Source organism: Hyaena hyaena, unplaced genomic scaffold (genome assembly GCF_003009895.1).
Source record: "Hyaena hyaena isolate Hyena2069 unplaced genomic scaffold, ASM300989v1 scaffold_1044, whole genome shotgun sequence".
In the NCBI taxonomy this organism is placed as follows: Eukaryota; Metazoa; Chordata; class Mammalia; order Carnivora; family Hyaenidae; genus Hyaena; species Hyaena hyaena.
In genome coordinates, this window is record NW_024081681.1 from 270,457 (window position 1) to 287,971 (window position 17,515).

The following is a 17,515-nucleotide window of genomic DNA, read 5'->3' on the forward strand; positions in this document are numbered from 1 at the left end:
TCCTTAGATTCTGTTGCCTTTGAGTGTTTATTTTCTCTTGAAGGTTAATGCCAATTTTGAGAGTCAGGCATATGAAGTATACAAACTTATCCTAACACAATCCTAATACAATTCACCAGGCTTCCCAAGCCTTATTTTTTTTTTCATCATAAGATTTCAACGTTCAAGAATTAAACGTTTGTTCTGTTTTGCTTGTTCATTGCTGTTTGCCTAGTTATTTAATCAGCCTGTTTCCTGCTATGAAAGAAAAAAAAAATGAAAGAAGCTGAAGTTTCCTCAGGGCTAAACTCCTGTGTTGTTCTTCCTTCGAGAAATCCGAGTTATTATATAGCACGGGATAATCGTTGCATAATGAAATCATTGGGACAATTCTCCATCCACTCCTACCTCCGTCTCTGACAATGAATTCCTTGTCTCTGTGGTGTTCAACTCTTTCTCTACCCGGCTCAGTGCCCAGCGGCTGCCGGCGCCGTGGGAGACGCTGGCAGCAGCCCGCCGCGCTTCTCCCGCCGGTAGCGCGCGGGGCGTGCGCGGAGTGTGCGCGGAGTGGGCGCGCCGGGCGTTCTGAGCGCCGGCTGACGCTCGCCGAGCGAGCACCAGGAGGGGGAGACTCGGGATCGCTTATCTCCCGCTGTGCTAACTTCAAACTGCGGGCGCTGGGGGAGTTGAGATCTCGCGGCCTGGGCGAGAAAACTTCTCCACCTAGAAAGTTTCACCTTGTCGGGGGCGGGGGAGGGATGGGAGGAAACGCGACCCCCGCGGGGCCAGGCGCGGCGCGCGGGCGGCAGGAAGGGCGGGGGCCGATTTCCCCCTCTGGGTGGTGCCAGTCCCCACCCCAGCGGTCCTAGGACCGGCGGACGGGGCGGACGACCCCGCGCGAGACAGACGGACACGTGCTGGGGCGGGCAGGCGGACGAGCGCCTAGGTCGGGTCGCCTGCCAGTGCTTCCCGCCTGGACGCGCCCGGGGCCGCCGCGGGCCGCGCGCGCCAATGCCTGGCTGAGTCACCCGCTCGGTTGCGCGCGGGTGAGAAGGGGCGGAGGGAGCTCGGCCGGCTGACAGACCGGGAGTTCGGCTCGGCCCCGCCGCAGGTGACCCGGACGCTCTCGCCGCCCGCAGCGCCCCAAGCGCTTTGTGATCCGATGCGGAACCCAGAGGACGCCAGCCAGATGCGGGGCGACAGCTGACCTGCGGCCGGGAGGCGCGGAGCACGCGGGTGGTCTCTGTGCGACTGACTTCTCCGCAGTTCTTGGACACCTCGAGGTAAAGCTACCACCTCAGACCCCGCACCCCACCCCTCGGCCGCGGCGTTCGTCTCTTTGTTCCCCCTAAGAGACCCGAGTGCTGTTCCGGAGAGCAAGACCAGGGAGATGAACAAGAGTTTAGGGGTTTCAGAAACTGAAGGGAAGTGGCCGTGGAGAGGTGTAAACTAGAGTGGGGCTTTTCGTTTTAAGGGGTTGTTTCTGACGGCCACCTGTATGACTCAGGAGAGAGAGGAGCGCTGGAGTAAGGGGTGATGTCTGACTGTTATGGCCGGGCAAGTTTCAAGGCTGTGATCTGATTCAGCCCTTAGAAAAGGGATTTGGTCACCGTGTCCCGGAGTGATGCGGCAGGCAAGATTCGAGCCAAGCGCTTTCCTTGTTCCCAGCCCTGCTTTATCTGTAATACGTGAGGATCCTTCCAAGGGGCAGGTGTTTTTGTGAAAATCTGAATTGTTCATTTCTGGCAAATACACAGGGCTTGTGATCCATCATTTTCAACCGTACCTTATCTCTTTGCTGGGGCTACGTGGAGGGCATCTATCTTATTCGGGAAAATAGATTATAACCAGAGGTCGGGCAATCTAGCTAGTACTGGTACTGACCCAATAATTTAAGTTCCAATGAAAGTATTTTCACCGACTCTTGGCAATACAGGATTTACTCTAAAGTATGGCTTCCCATTTCATACCTTCCAAAAAGCCATTTACTAATTTGGCAGTTGGAGAGAGTTCCAGTGGCTCACGCATGAATAGTTGCCCAGTGCATTTTACCTTATCACAGTTTTATGTTCAAAGGAGCTCTGGGGCTGAATGAAATATCGTCAACCCTCTTAAGCAAAATAATCAGGATACTATAATTGTCAGGTTAAGATGGACGATGAATGTGAGAGGATTGTAAAAACTCACATTGGAGAGAATATAGACTGTATAGAATTTTAAGAACACTGTTCACATTCTGTAGAGTTGGGTGGAGGTTTATTCTGTCGTTTTCATCAGCCAGACACATGGACATTGCCATGCAAATGGATCCAGAAAAACATTATTTTCCTTTATAGCTGAACTATTATAGCTGACTAATGCATTTTTTCTGCATGAAGATGGTCTGAAAATGCTGTACATCATGTTTCTCTGTGCTACTGGGACATAAATTGTGTTTTTATGTAAACTGTTAAGTGGTGCTTGGATTACTTACATGTACATAGCCTTCCTTTCAAGCTCTAAGCTTACTGGGATTTGTTTTAACCTGTAAACTTCTGTGGAACAGAAGTAAGGTGCTGGGATTCCAATTATACACTCCAAGACTGTGGTGTATTCAAAGCTCATTCTCTTTAAACTGCTGAATAATACCAGTAACATTTATATTACTCCTAAGAAATTTTTGTAGTCCCAAAATGTGTCTGAGTGCCTATAAAATACACTGATGTTTTGGAAAATCTGTTCAAGTCTCAAACTTAATGCTGCATAAGTCTATAATTATTAACCTAAATATATTTTGATTTTAACATGAGGGACTTTATGGCATATAAAAGATGATCTGCTGAGTACTACTTTTTCAAAGATTGCTTTGTTCTTAATACATCACAGTAGGGGTTTACATTATGTGTACACGCCATGCCTTCAGAATTAATGGGTGAGGTTTATCTGAATAATAAAGATACACAAGATTAACCACAGCCAGTTAGTATGAAAACTGATAATATTTTCATGACTTTTAAAATTACAATAAAAGGAAAATTGATACTCTTCTAAGGAGACATATCCTTATTTTATGAATTTCCATGTAAGCATATGTCCCACTGTAATCTTGAAATTTAAAAAGAAAATTTTACTGTGGGTTAGACTAAGAAATACATTTCAAAAGTCAATTTTCTTAGCTGTTGTCTAATTTTCCTTTTATAAATCTATATAGTAGCCTCAAATAAACTTTTTCTCAGAAGTAATCATCTCAAAACAAAGTGAGTAACTCACAAGGGTTATTCCTTTCAGGACACAACACCGTTCTCTAGGTGGCTGCATCAGGACCTATGGCCACACACCCATGAGGAGTACACAGCTCTGTACACATGCAGAGCACCTCCCATCTTTCCCTTTCTCCTCATCCCTTCTCATGGGTTGGGTCAGAGTTGCTTCCAAACCCTCTGTACCCCTGTTATTCCACTCTAATTTTATGGTTTCTTCTTACCTGTCATTGGGCTCACAGAGCTAGCTATGTTTTCTTTCCCCCATCATCCCTAGTAGTTTCCTCAGGCTGCTATGCTCGTTAATGGGACACCAAATTTCCTAATTGTGCTGCCTTAAGTGAAGAAAATTTGAAGAAACTCACGTACCAGGAAATTAACCTTCTTTACCTCGCTGGTATATGTTGAAACTGGTATCCTTGACATAGAGCCCTCAAGGGCTTTGCTCTATGCAAAATAAATAGTAACCTCTTAGAAGTGGATGATAAATAGACTGACTAATGTCAATTTAAGATCACTTTGATTCTCTTTTCTTAACAGACAACTCAGTAGTTGCTGCCAGGTTCACATTTGCCTTACCCAAAATAGCTAAGAACTTTATGTTGAGCGTCATATGTGTCTGATACTAGAGAAACATTTTTAAAAAGGGAAAAATGAAATCCCTGCCCTTGAAGAGTTTATGATCTAGATTTTCAGATAAATAACATATAAAATGGAACCAAGATCCATAATTATTAAGGTGACATAACATGAAAATGACATTAGAAATCATCCCATTTACTACAAAATAATAGACCTTTTTTAAATCAAAAGATTGGAATTTAAAGACTTCTTAAAATTTTCAAGCTATTTCTGAGCATATCCTTTTTTTTGAGACTACAACAACCTTATGAAATAGACAAGGCTATTATCAATGTAGTAATCTCTCCTTGCTATAGGCAGGGAAACTGCATTTGAGCCTAACCTCCATGCTATCTCGACATCACCACATAGCATCTGCCCAGCCATCAATAAAGATTAACTATTTGAAGCATTTTCCACTGAAGCATATTAGGGATCCTTAGGTTAGTGATAAATGATGAGTGTAACATTTCTAGTTTCTGGAGTTTTTCTCACCTTCTTTTTTCCAAGTTATCTTTTTTGCTCTTTTTGAATAAAGATGCCAGAAAAAGCCTTCATTCATATATGTGGGGCATTCTGCTCCTGTTATCAGATAAAGAACTGTGAGTAATTTTGTAATCTGCCCTACTATCAGAAAGCCCATTCTCAGATATCTCTTCAGCTGTGTTTAACAGTTTAGTATATTCCCCTTGGGATTTGTTTCAATAAAAACATCCAGTAAAATCTTACTATGGATCCTTTGCTTTTCAGAGGACAAAATGAAGAAAGTGTTTTTATAAGCTGTAAAATGTAATTGAGAGAAAAATCACACGTGTGGCATTTGTAGTGGGAGGTGTGAGCACAGTAGGGAAAAAAAAAACTCAGCTAACTGGCTAATTGCATATCCAGGTATACATATTTCTTCTGTGGTTGTGTAAATTTGCACAAGTATATTTGCGCAGGTTCCTCATGTATTTTTTAAATTCTCTAATAAATTATGTAGCTATAGGAACCATAGAATTCATACTAAGGGCCTGTAGGGGCACCTCGCTGGCTTAGTCAGTAGAGCATATGACTCTTGATTTTGGGGTTGTGAGTTCACACCCCACGTTGGATATAGAAAGCCAGGTTCCTATACTCTAAGAATGTGATTGGGGATTTAGGCATTCAGGATAATTTATTGAGCAGCTACCAGCCATAATTCTAGACTCTGGCAAAGCAGTAGAGAATAAAACAGACAAAGTTCTCTGACAGTATAATACTCTGTTTTATATTGAGGAAGGCAAACAATAAATAAAATACATAAATAAAAATGTGGTGTTTGTGACGTGGTGATAAGAGCTGCAAGGAAGTAGAGGGAGACTGTCAAACATAAGAGGGGATGGAGTAGTAATTGAAAAATTCAACAGTAGAATTAGAGAAGGCTTCACTTTGAAGGTGACCTTTGAACTAGAACCTGAAGGAGATAAGAGAATGAGCCATGTGGAAATCTGGAGCAGGGCTTCTACTTTGCACTTCTTGGGACTGCTATTTTCATTTTGTTTCTGGAATTGTGCAGTGCATAGCCTGCACAGCTGTACTTGGAGTCCCTGATCTTTTATGGGAAGTCCCTGGACAGTGCTTACCATAGTTCATTGAAGTCCCAAAGGGGACAGTGAAGGGATGGCCCACATCTTTTGTTTTATGGTGTATGGAAGAAGCAAATCCATAGTATTTTCCTGGATTCAGTTGGTCCCATGTCCACATGCCATCCTTGATCAAGGTTCTTGCTGCATTCAGATGATTTTCCTTCCTATTTTCTACACTGTAAGCCTGGCCCAAAAGGATTTGTTGAGAGTAATACCCACAGCCTTTGTCCAGATCCCTTCCATAGTAAATATTTGGAGACAGCAAAGGAGACAGTTGTTCATGGTATGCAGCCTCTGTTTGCTGCACACTTCTTTCTTGTCTCTCTCCTTTCTTTTCCCTTCCCAATGTTGAACCACTGTGTTGGATTTTCTTTCTCTTTTTTTCTTGTCCCTTTAAGCCCTGTCTATATCCTGTATCAAGATTTGCACACAGGGGGGGAAAAAAGGGGAGGGAACCTGGCTGGCTTAGTCAGTGGAGCATGCAACTCAGTCTTGGAGTTGTGAGTTAAAGCCCCATATGGAACGTGGAGATTATTTTTTTTAAAAAATTTGAAAACAGGTAACCTAAATGAATGAAACTAACCATTTCACTTGGGATGACAACCTGCTTAGGAAAAAAACCCCACCTAAGAGGAGGCAGCCAGCGTTAGCATCATCAGAGTTACTGTGGATCCCAGTATATGTCATGGGCCCATATGGTGGTGTCTTTTAGATTTTCCAGAGAAACTAGAAACCTTGCAACTTTAAAATGTTGATCCAGCATCTTTAAATCACTGTGCAGGATACAGAGGCAAAAAGTCTGGATGCCAGATTTGGCTTCCAGTGGTTCTGTTTACAAGCCTTAGCCATGACTATACCTGCCAAGTGGTCTACTGTGTCACCTTCAGGTGTTATATTCAGCAGCATGCATGGCTGAAGTGTCCCAGAGCCACTTGTGCCAAGTATTTTATCATCTAGAGTTCTCAGATTTGTCCTTCCTCTGGAAAATTAGGTTAGCAATTAAAAAAAAAAAAAAGAAAAGAAAAGAAAAGATAGGGGCGCCTGGGTGGCTTAGTCAGTTGAGCATCCGACTTTCGCTCAGGTCATGATCTAACAGTTTGTGAGTTCAAGCCCTGTGTCAGACTGTGTGCTAACAGCTCAGAGCCTGGAACCTGCTTATGTATCTGTGTCTCTCTCTTTCTCTGCCCCAACCCTGCTCACCCTCTGTCTCTCTTTCTCTGTCTCTGTCTCTCTTTCTCTGTCTCTGTCTCTCTTTCAAAAATAAGCATTTAAAAAATGTGAATAAAAAAAGATACGAGTTTATTTTTCTAAACTCACTAACCAATATACTTTCTATCAAGCTATGTATAGTTGTAAACTAAAGGGTAATGTACTTTTTTTCATTCTTAAAGTGAAGCAATCATTTTCTGAAACCTCAGTTCATCATAACTGTATGCATAGATTTCATTTCCAAGTTCACATTCAGGATAAACTCCCTCTTTGGAATACTGGTGCTTTTGCTTTGTTTTGTTTTTTAGATCTGCCTGAACTTCACTAGTTGTTATTTCTCTTTCATTGAAATTCAATACGTGTACTGCATTAGTTTCTAGTGCCCTTTAAAAGCCATCAGATCAGTATTGCAATCTATTTTTCCAAAGGAATGAAAGCTCACAAGTTGTGTGCTAACTTGTTTCCTTTAATCCTAAAAACTCAGTGAAATGCCCAGGCTAGCGGCCTTCAGGAAGGCCATTGTGTTAGAACGGAAGATTATGTACTATATTTCTTCCTAGTATTTTAAGTGCAAATAAAATAATATATCATGAAACAGTGCACATATTAATATCAGTGGTTTTTTCCTGTTTTGAAGTGATCCCATAATCCCTGACAGTTGGATCTAAATCCGAATCCAGGGGTGCCTGGGTGGCTTAGTCGGTTAAGCGTCCGACTTTCGCTTAGGTCATGATCTCGCGGTTCATGGATTCGAGCCCCGTGTCGGGCTCTGTGCTGACTGCCAGCTCAGAGCCTGGAGCCTGTTTCAGAGTCTATGACTCCCAGGGTCGGCTTTAGCTCAAGCGGTTACTTCGCGACTGGTTACTTCAGAGTCTGTGACTCCCTCTCTCTCTGACCCTCACCTGCTCACTCTGTCTCTCTCTCTCTCCTAGAAATAAATAAAACATTTTAAAAAATTAAAAAAAATAAATATAAAATCCGAATCCAATTTTGAAGTTGTATGTAAGAAAAAAGAATTGACTTGGAGGAATTGAAAAGTACCGCAATTGTTTTTTAAGACCATGGGTTATTTCTGATTTTTAATCAGATATTTTTAATATTTTATTGAAAATATCAAGAAGACTATTCAGAGCTATAGTTGACCCTTGAACAACATGGGGGTCAGGAGCACTGACCCCCTGCACTGTCAAAAATCTACATATAACTTTTGACTCCCCCAGAACTTAGCTACTAATAGCCTACTGTTGACTGGAAGCCTTACCAATAATAGTTGATTAACACATTATGTTACATGTACTATATACTGTATTCTTACAATAAAGTGAAAAAATATTATTAAGAAAATGGTAAGGAAGAGAAAACACATTAACAGTACTGTATAAATGGACCCGTGCAGTTCCAACTAATGTTATTGAAGGGTCAACTGTAATGTAGTTTTCACAAGGCAGAGAGAGAGGTGGAGTAAATTTGTTTAACAGAAGACAGGTTGTCTCTTTTGAAGTCTAATCATGTGAGAAAGGGAAATCCAGCCAAGTTTGAAGTCCACAAGACAATTCAAACTATCTTTAAAAATAAGTTTTGGCTTTTCTTAAGACCAATGTGTGTTTAGACCAACATTTTAGCTCTTAAAATTTAAACCTAGGAGTCTTTTAAAGGAAATTTAATCCATGTGTTTTTGATTCACTAAATCCTAAATCATTACCCATAAACAGTATGTCTCTCTAAGCTCTTTGATGTCTAAGAAATCTTTGAAGCTATGTAAGGCCTTTTTTGTTCCAGAAGAATAGGAAGTTGGTTTTGCTAAGGGTCAGTAAACAGCATCTTCAAATATCTGAATTAGGTCTAAAATCTCACAACCATAACAGAATGAATATTTGAACGAGTGCTAATGCAGTTTTCTGATGCAATGTGAAAAATGTAAGTACTTTTAAAGACCCAGTAGTATTCAGTTGTAATCCTTACTAACCCCAAGGAAATTATTTTGCCATCACTCCTCTTTCTATTGTTAAAAAAAAAAAAAAATGGCAAGGTCCAAATGTTTATCATTTTATCCTAACACAGAGTTAGGTACTCAGTAACACTTTTGTTGAATGTTAAATGAATGACGTTTTCTTCTGCTTAGAACCTTCTAGCTAATGTCAATCTTTCTATTCAATATCAGTATCCATCTGTTATGTCTCAGAATAAATCTATCCTGAGTCAGTGACCTGGTTCGACAAATTTTTTAAATAAGCCATCAAACTAAATATATGACATTTATTGAAATACATTCTGTACCATGAAGCAACTGCCTTGCAAACAGTGCTGAAAATAGGAAGGCATTTCTAGGCTAATTAGATTAAATATTCAGTTGTTACCATATGCTCTCTGAAAATTGATTTTTCCCCCTTTACTGTTCCTGCCATTCTTCCTCCCACCTTGACATGCTTACTGAATGAAAACTATGCACAGAAAAGGGCAAGCCATTTGTATCTATAAGCAAGTTCAAACGGGTTTAGAAAATGTAATGCTATAATCATAAGTTGCCATAATGTAGAAGGGAAGAGTTTTCCAACAATAATGAGGGTGTTAGGTTTTGCTCCAGATTATATAGATGACATATCTTTAAACTGTATTGTGTGGAGAAAAACACCTCTTACTGTACTTAGGCTTCCTGTTTATGAGTATGTATTTTCTAGTAACTAGACTTCCCATATGGACTCGGCACAAATATGTAGCTTTAAGTGCAGTTGAAATGCTATCAAGACAGCAATTCCTTCTCTCTAAAAGAAAGAAAGTAGTATTTAGAAGAAGGCAGAGTACTGAAACATGGGCATTGAGATCTTCCTTGATACCATGTTGTGAATTTCTGACTACTCCTCACATTTTGTCTTCAGAAAACATTGGGGTGACAGAATTTGGCGATTTCTTATACCTTGGTGGGGAGAAAAAGGAAAATTGTGCTATTATGGTCTTTAAATAGAGGTTCTTTTAGGTGAACCTGAAGGTTTAGTGAATACATATTCCATCATTAAACTTGTTTTGAAACTTAATTATGGATAGCACTATTTAAGGAGTAATTTATTTATATGGTTTATATGGTGATATATATACACATAGAGAGATGCTTAATTTCTATTTCAATGGCTGAGCAAACAATTAGTATTAATCATATATCAATATGTGCATGTTCATTTTTAGATGCTCTTTAAAACTCTTAAAGCTCTCATAAGTTGATAAGCCTTTGTATTTATACATTCAGAAAACTGAAGTTCAGTTTAAGGAGGTTTTTGTGATAACTCTTATGCAATAGATAGACAAAATAAGTAATGAAGGAGAAGACCTGGAAGTTTGTTTTACTGTTTTTTTGTTTTATTTTGAGAGACACAGAGATAGCGCCAGTGGGGAAGGGGTAGAGAGAGAGGGAAAGAATCCCAAGCAAGCTCTGCACTGCCAGCATGGAGCCCAATCATGAACCTGTGAGATCATGACCTGAGCTGAAACCAAGAGTCAGATGTTTAACCCACTGAGCCACCCAGGTGCCCCAAGACCTGGAAGTTTTAATGGGTGTTGGATCAGTGAGGTTACAGGAGGGGAGAGGTGGGTGGATACACTGCAGAGCCATGAGCTTGGGAGCAGTGAAGGTTGTGAGGAAAGTGTCGCATTAGAAATCAGACTGCTGCCTTCTGAATAGGAAAAAGTCCAGGCAAAACTGAGTGGGGAATCCAGGAATACTCATAGGAAAAGGGTAGGGCATGTGATAGTTAGGCAAAGTCTGAACTTCCTCTGTCACATGTGGTTTGATTCTGGGAGAAGTGAGGCTATCATCTGCCTGGTACTAGACCAGACCTCTTAGTCTGTTCTACCCTCAGATACCAATAAGAATGGCAGGGATATGTAGCATGAAATAGAAGGAACTTTTCTTCTGAGTGTTGGAGACATGATCTAACCATTCTTTTATCTACTAGCAGACACTCCAAATGAAATTCTGTATTCTCAGAAGAATTTGTAGTATTAAAAGAAAAACCAAACTTACAAGTGTTTTACACAATGCTCATGACCAAAATTTTCAAGCATATCAGCTCGTTATAATGCATCAGTTACTCTTGGGATCAAAGGTTACAGCCTTCAAAATTATACCCATAACTATTCTCCATTAGAATAGTCTCTGCTGTAGATCTATATTAGCTTTTCTTTCAGGTATTCTCTTGAGGCTATTTCTTTGGGCTTTGATTATACACAGTTCATGCTGGAGTGTGTGTAATAATTACATTTGTTATGTTCTAAACACGAACTCAGACAGTGGTCTAAAGATTTGAGGAAAGCTCCTATCAAGGTCTACCTTTACTTTTTGTCTTTTTCCTCTTCTGAGAGACTGAGGTGAACAGATGTCATCTGATTCTAGTCTCATATTCAGGCAGAATCCCTTCAGCTCCTGCTACACTGTCCAAGGTGAGTTCATGGTCTGACCAGTGTCTAGTTAAGATAGAGACAGCAGACAAATAGAATCATTTAGGGCTTACATGAACCTTTGGGCTTAAAATGCTATTACCCCAGCAGGTTTTTTTTTTTTTTTTTTTTTTTTTAGCTAAGTGTAAAATAGTACAATATATATTTTAAGTACTATTTAATTATAAAGAAACAGCCAAAGTAAAGTTTGTTGACAGAAAAAAGTGTCTTCCTAACAGAAATAAATACACATTTTGGACTTCAGAAATTCGATTTCTGTTGTGTCAAAATTAAGATACTTCTAAATTTTATTTCAGTTTTACTAACACATACTTGGATTGTTCATTGTAATCTATATGTCAGAATTCAATTATTTTAAACACTCTTCTGCTCTTCAAAGAGCTTACAAAAAAGATTGTTCTTTAAATCATCAGAAGAGTGTAGATAAAACCCCAGTTTCACTAACCACAATGAAATGTGACAGCCCTTGAGTCTATGTCATAAGTTGATTAATTACTTTCCAAATGTTTTTAAAGATTCTGAATGAGTAACTAGAGTGGTATTTAGGATCAAGGCTCCCTCACAATTCCTAAATGGGTTTTATTTTCACAGTTAGATGATCATTTTATCTGATTCATTTCTTTAACATCTTCAGATTGTTGGTTTTATTGAAAAGAGAGCAGAGTATCTGTTTCAGTATGTTTTCTTTTCCCTGAAATTATTCCTTGCAGATTTTAATAAAACTGGTTTTGAAATAAAAATAATCAAATGCTGGCATTGCCCTTTAATAAAGGCCCATATATCCGATGAGTTATATAAACATTACAAGGAATTCACTACCAATGTCATGATTATGAACCATTTAATTCCCAAATCTACCTTGCTGACTGTTTGGACACTCATCTGCAGTCAGCATTGTGCATTAGGATGAATATCACCTCAAGTGAACTTTTATTTTGGTCATTTCCCATTTTTTCCCATTCCCAGGAAGATTCCAAACTTTCACCATTTTCTGAAGCTTTTGAAATCTCCCTTGCTTCCTTTACTCTTAGTATATCTGAGAAAGTATATCTCGCTTTATAGTTTAGAGAGTAAACAGAAGCCCAGATGGTTTCCATATACCCGTTATTACCTCCCTGCTTCTGTCTCAAGTGATAAAATGGTCTTTTCACCCGGTGGTCTTGATTCTATTCTTCCACATCTTTGAGCACCTTGCTTCATCTATCCTACCCTCTCTCCCCACCCCTCCCATCTTTTAAAACCTCCCTCATTTTTTTCATTCAGCCCTTACTCAACCTGCTGCTGCTTCTAGAAAAAGAAAAAACCCCACATATCCAGATATTCTAACAAGATTTTTACTATACATTTACCTTAAGTATTCACTCCTATTTCTGCCTTATCCTTTAAATAAAGAATTCTTGAAAATAATTTCTAACTAATTGTCTCTATTCTCATTCATTAATTCATTCAACTCGAGTAGTCTGTTCCCAACTACCAAGAAGATGCCTTCACTCTAATAACCAGCAACTTCCTCAGAGTGAAATCTGACGGACACTTGTTTTTATCCCACTTGACCCCTCTGTGAGATTTGACACCATACATATTGCTCCTCCTTTTTGAAATTTCTAGCTTCTGAAATACCACTCAAACTTTTCTTTTTAAAGCTTAAATTTAGGGGCACCTGGGTGGCTCAGTCAGTTTAAGGGTCCAACTTCGGCTCAGGTCATGATCTCATGGTTCGTGGGTCTGAGGCCTGCATTGGGCTCTGTGCTGACAGCTCAGAGCCTGGAACCTGTTTCAGATTCTGTGTCTCCCTCTCTCTCTGACCCTCCCCTACTCATGCTGTCTGTCTGTCTGTCTCTCTCTCTCTCTCTCTCTCTCAGAAATAAATAAAACATTAAGCAGACAAGAAAAATATTTTTTAATTAAAAAAATAAAGTTTAAATTTAAACTTTATATCTAAAGCTTGAATTCATTCTTTCTGCATACCAAACATGCCCATAGGTGATCTTACTTAACCTCCATGACTTCAGATACACTGATGGACCAGGGATTCACAGTTGTCATGTCTGACTCTCTCTGCTCTAACCACCAAGATGTTAGCTACCTTAAGGGCACTTGTACTTGAATGACCAGCAGATACCTCAGAGTTATTAATGGAACTTTTTTTTTTTTTTGCCCCATAACTTTTCTCTGCCTATGTATCTTACCTTTGTTTGTGACATCCAGGATAGATATATTTTAGTCAGCCCTGACTTCTGATTCTTCTCCTATATCCAAGTCCATGTTGGATCATTGTCACATTAATTTTATTTCTTTAATATCTTTCTAATCTAGTAGGTTTTTTTTTTTTATTATATCCATGCTGCCAGAGTCTTTGTAAAGTGTCATTCTTTTTTTTTTTTTTATGTTTTATTTATTTCTAGGAGAGAGAGAGAGAGACAGCATGAGCAGGGGAGGGTCAGAGAGAGAGGGAGTCACAGATTGAAACAAGCTCCAGGCTCTGAGCTGGCAGTCCGCACAGAGCCCGACGCGGGGCTCGAACCGATGAACCGCGAGATCATGACCTAAGCGAAAGTCGGACACCCAACTGACTAAGCCACCCAGGCGCCCCAAGGGTCATTCTTTATTAATTCATTTCATTACCCATTCCTTAACAAATCCTTGCCAAGTGCTATGTACTGCTAGGGTCCAAAAATGGAGCTTTCAGTCTGGTGGGAGTTATAGACAAGTAAATTGCAACTCAACATAAAAAAGTTTAAGAATAAGGCAGGTTTGATATGTGAGCATATGGAACAGTTTCTACTCCCTTTCTAGAGAGTGAGAGAGGCATCAGAGAAGGCTTCCTGAAAGAAGTGTCACCTACAGTGAGACTTGAAGAGAGAGTAAGTTAACCCGGTGAAGGTGAGGACAAGAGTGTCCCATAGAGAGGGATCCACATATGCTGAGACCCAGAGTGGGAGAGCTCACGGCCTGCTTCAGCAACTTGCAGAAGGGCAAGGTGGCTAGAGCCTAGATTTTTAGGAGGACGATAGCAAGAGGCAAGGCTAGAGAGTTAGGCAGAAGCCAAATCGTGAATGGCTTTTAACCTGTGCTAAAGAGTTTAACTGTATTTTGTTTTGTTTTGTTTTTTTGAGTTTATTTATTTATTTTGAGAGACAGTACACGCACACACAAGGGGAAGAGGGACAGAGAGAAAAGGAGAGAGAGAATCCCAAGCAAGCTCCACATTGTCAGCACAGAACCCTACGTGGGGCTCAAACTCACAAACTGAAATCATGACCTGGGCCAAGATCAAGACATTTAACCAACTGAGCCACCCAGGCATCCCAGGAGTTGACCTGTTTTTTGTTGTTGTTTGTTTATTTTTTTAATGTTTATTGTTCAGAAACGGGGAGGGGGGAAGGGGAAGGAGCAGAGAGAGAGAGGGAGATACAGAATCCAAAGTGGGCTTCAGGCTCTGAGCTGTTAACACAGAGCCTGACATGGGGCTTAACTCCACAGACCGTGAGATCATGACCTGAGCCAAAGTCGGATGCTAAACCCAACTAAGCCACCCAGGCCCCCGCAAATTGAACTGTTTTTAAACAGCAAAGTGACATAATCAGATTGTCATTTTAGAAAGATATCTCTGGTACATTGAGGAATCAGGGTTAAGAATGGAGGGAGAATACCAGTAGGAAGCTGTTGTAATCCAGGCAAGAAGTGATACCACCTTTAACTATGATAGACAGGTTTAAAACACCTATGGGAGTCAAGAGTGATATTCTGGAAAAGTGGGAATGTTAGGCATTGAGACAGGATTCGAGGTAGTAGAAGAAGTTTTCATGGGAAGGACATCTGACTGTTTCTTCTAAGTCTGTTTGTCTCATTCACCTTCTCCTCAGCCTGCTACCTTTGGTATGCCTAAGCAGGCCTCCTCTGCATTCTCTACACTCCTTTCCTTGGTGGTCTCATTCAGTCTCATGGCTTTTTCATACCATCATCAATACACAGTTTCCCAATTTAAATCTCTAGTAAGACCTTTCTTCTTAACTCAATGCCTCAAATATCCAACTGCAAACTCAGCATTTCCAATTGGATGCCTAAAAAGTATCTCAAACATGAACAGAACTAAACTACCTAATTGTCATATTTTCATGCCAGACTTGCCCCACCCACCAGCTTCTTTCTACATGTCAGTAACTGGCAAAACCATTGTCCTTGTTACAAAACCCAAAATATTTGGAGTATTCATGACTCCTTTTATCTCACACTTTATCTCCAATTCCTTTACCAAATCTTCATACCTCTGTCTTCAAAATATAACCAGAATTCAACTACCCCTCATTATTCACTCCTTTCTCTCTAGCCCAAGCTACCATCTTCACTCATCCAGACTACTACAACAGTCTCCCAACTGATTTGGCTTCTCCATTTTTGCCCTATCCCATCCCCCTGCCACCACCACTCTTCTTACACACACAGTCAAGGTGATTCCATTCAAATATATTCACTCTCTTGCTCAACACCCTGCAATGGCCCCTCATTCCACTCCAGTAAAAGCCCCAGTCTCACAGTGGCCTACACGGCCCTATATGGTCTGACTCTTTGTCTACTCTGACTCCTCTCCTCTCATGAGGGTCTAGGCTTATTGACAAATAAGATACACCAGGCATGCTTTCAACTTGGTCCCTCTTGCCTCTGTAAGAAAAAAAGAAATCTCTTTTCACATCTCACATGGCTAATTCCTCTCCTCCTTCAACTCTTTCCTTAAAAGCTGCCTTGCCAGCTTTTCAGAGCCACAGACTTCTCCCACCACTTTCCTTCTGTGTGTTCCTGATCCTCCAACTCTCTCTCCCTCTTTCCTGTAACACTCAATACTCCTCACCTTGTAACAAATTATATGTGTAATTTGTTTTCTGGACTTAACTGCTAGAAAGTAAGTTTCACTGCTAGAAACAGGAATGTTTGTTTTATTTACTAAGGTACCCCTACCCTGCCCTAAGTACCTCACACATATTAAGGCCTTAATTAGTATTTGTCAGATGTAGTCTTAAATAGCTGTTGGATATATAAAACTGATGCTTGAGAGATGGATTTCTGGACTTTCTGGAAATAAAGAGATAAAGATACAGATCAAGGAATCTTCACTGTTGTTAATCTTTATCTTCAATTGCCTGTACAGATGCAGTAACCTTTTGTAGTGTCTTCTGGCCTCTAGCTTCTTTCCACTTCAGTCCACTCACCACACTGTCACCAAAATTGTCTAGTAGGTGTAGTTACAAGTACTATGCTCATTTCCATCTCCTGCTTAAAACCTTCCAGTGACTCTTCACTACAGATCCTTCAACAGGATGTGTAAGACTTTCTATGATGTGGCCCTGGACTAATCTTTCAGTTTCATCCATAGCCAGCCCAGCCCACCCCACATAGTCTCTGTGCCAGTTAAAGCTTCCTGAACAGCCCTGCACATTCTACCCTAGGTGCCTATGTGTGTGTCCTGTCCATCCCCTGCCTCTGCTGTGCCTAAGCAACTCCTAACCTGCAAGACCCGACTCAAGTAATATCTCCATGCTAACATACTCCTTGGCTCTGCTTCTGTCTGACAATTAGCTGTTTGTCCCTCTGTGTTCCTTCAGCAATGTGCACCTGTCTTCATAGCACTTTATAGCACACTGGGGGTGGGAGGCTGGGACTGCCAGTCCATGAGCAACACCAATATGGTTGAAAAGGTTTTTTGTTGTTGTTGTTGTTTTTAATGTCTTGCCCTCTCCTTTGTCTTTCTGTTTCTTTCTCCCTCAAACACATGTACCCCTTACACACACATACACACACACACACACACACACACACCTGTGCTGGATTAACTTTCCTTGAATTGATCAGTTATATAAACACAATCTTGAGCACAGTTGTTTTTAAGTTGTCCTAATGTCCTAACCTTTTGGTTTATTGATTTTTCAAGGACCCTAAGTGTTTACTGAGTTTTAAAAATTGGATTTTGTACTTATGTACTTATTTTCTGCACTGTTCCATTTTTTACAAGGGTAGCTTTTGCTTGACATTCTCTATCCCTTTAAAAGTACTTTAAGATTTTTATAGAAAGTTTTCTTTGGTTCTTTTTATCCTCTGTATGTTGAACTCGATGTAGTGATATTTATATGCTTTTAATTTTTCTCCAAACACTGTTAATTACATTATGTTCACCCAAGGAATCCACATCTATATAAAATATGATTAGGTTTGACTATTCCTTCCATTCATAGTATTTATATGATTTCTGAAAGTTTTTTCTACATTTTCTGAAAAAGAACATGTTATATACTGAAAAAATGTATCTTGAAAAAGGTTCCTAGTTTATTCCCCTGGCAGAGAATCTACTTTCTTTGATTTCCAAGAAAAGTTCTCAGGTATGAGCAAAATAAAGTTCAGACCTACCCAAAGAACTTA

At 40.2% G+C, this 17,515-nt stretch overlaps 1 protein-coding gene across 2 annotated transcripts in view; it reads left to right on the plus strand.

Annotated features, from left to right (window-relative positions):
- The first annotated feature begins 785 nt into the window (after positions 1-785).
- Positions 786-17,515, plus strand: part of MET (MET proto-oncogene, receptor tyrosine kinase) — a 110,804-nt gene continuing 94,074 nt past the window's right edge. The window contains exon 1 of one of the 2 annotated variants that reach the window (XM_039222057.1): positions 786-1,262. The gene's annotated coding sequence lies outside the window, so the exon portion shown is untranslated. The remainder of the gene's footprint in view (positions 1,263-17,515) is intronic. The other variant, XM_039222056.1, reaches the window with a different exon arrangement.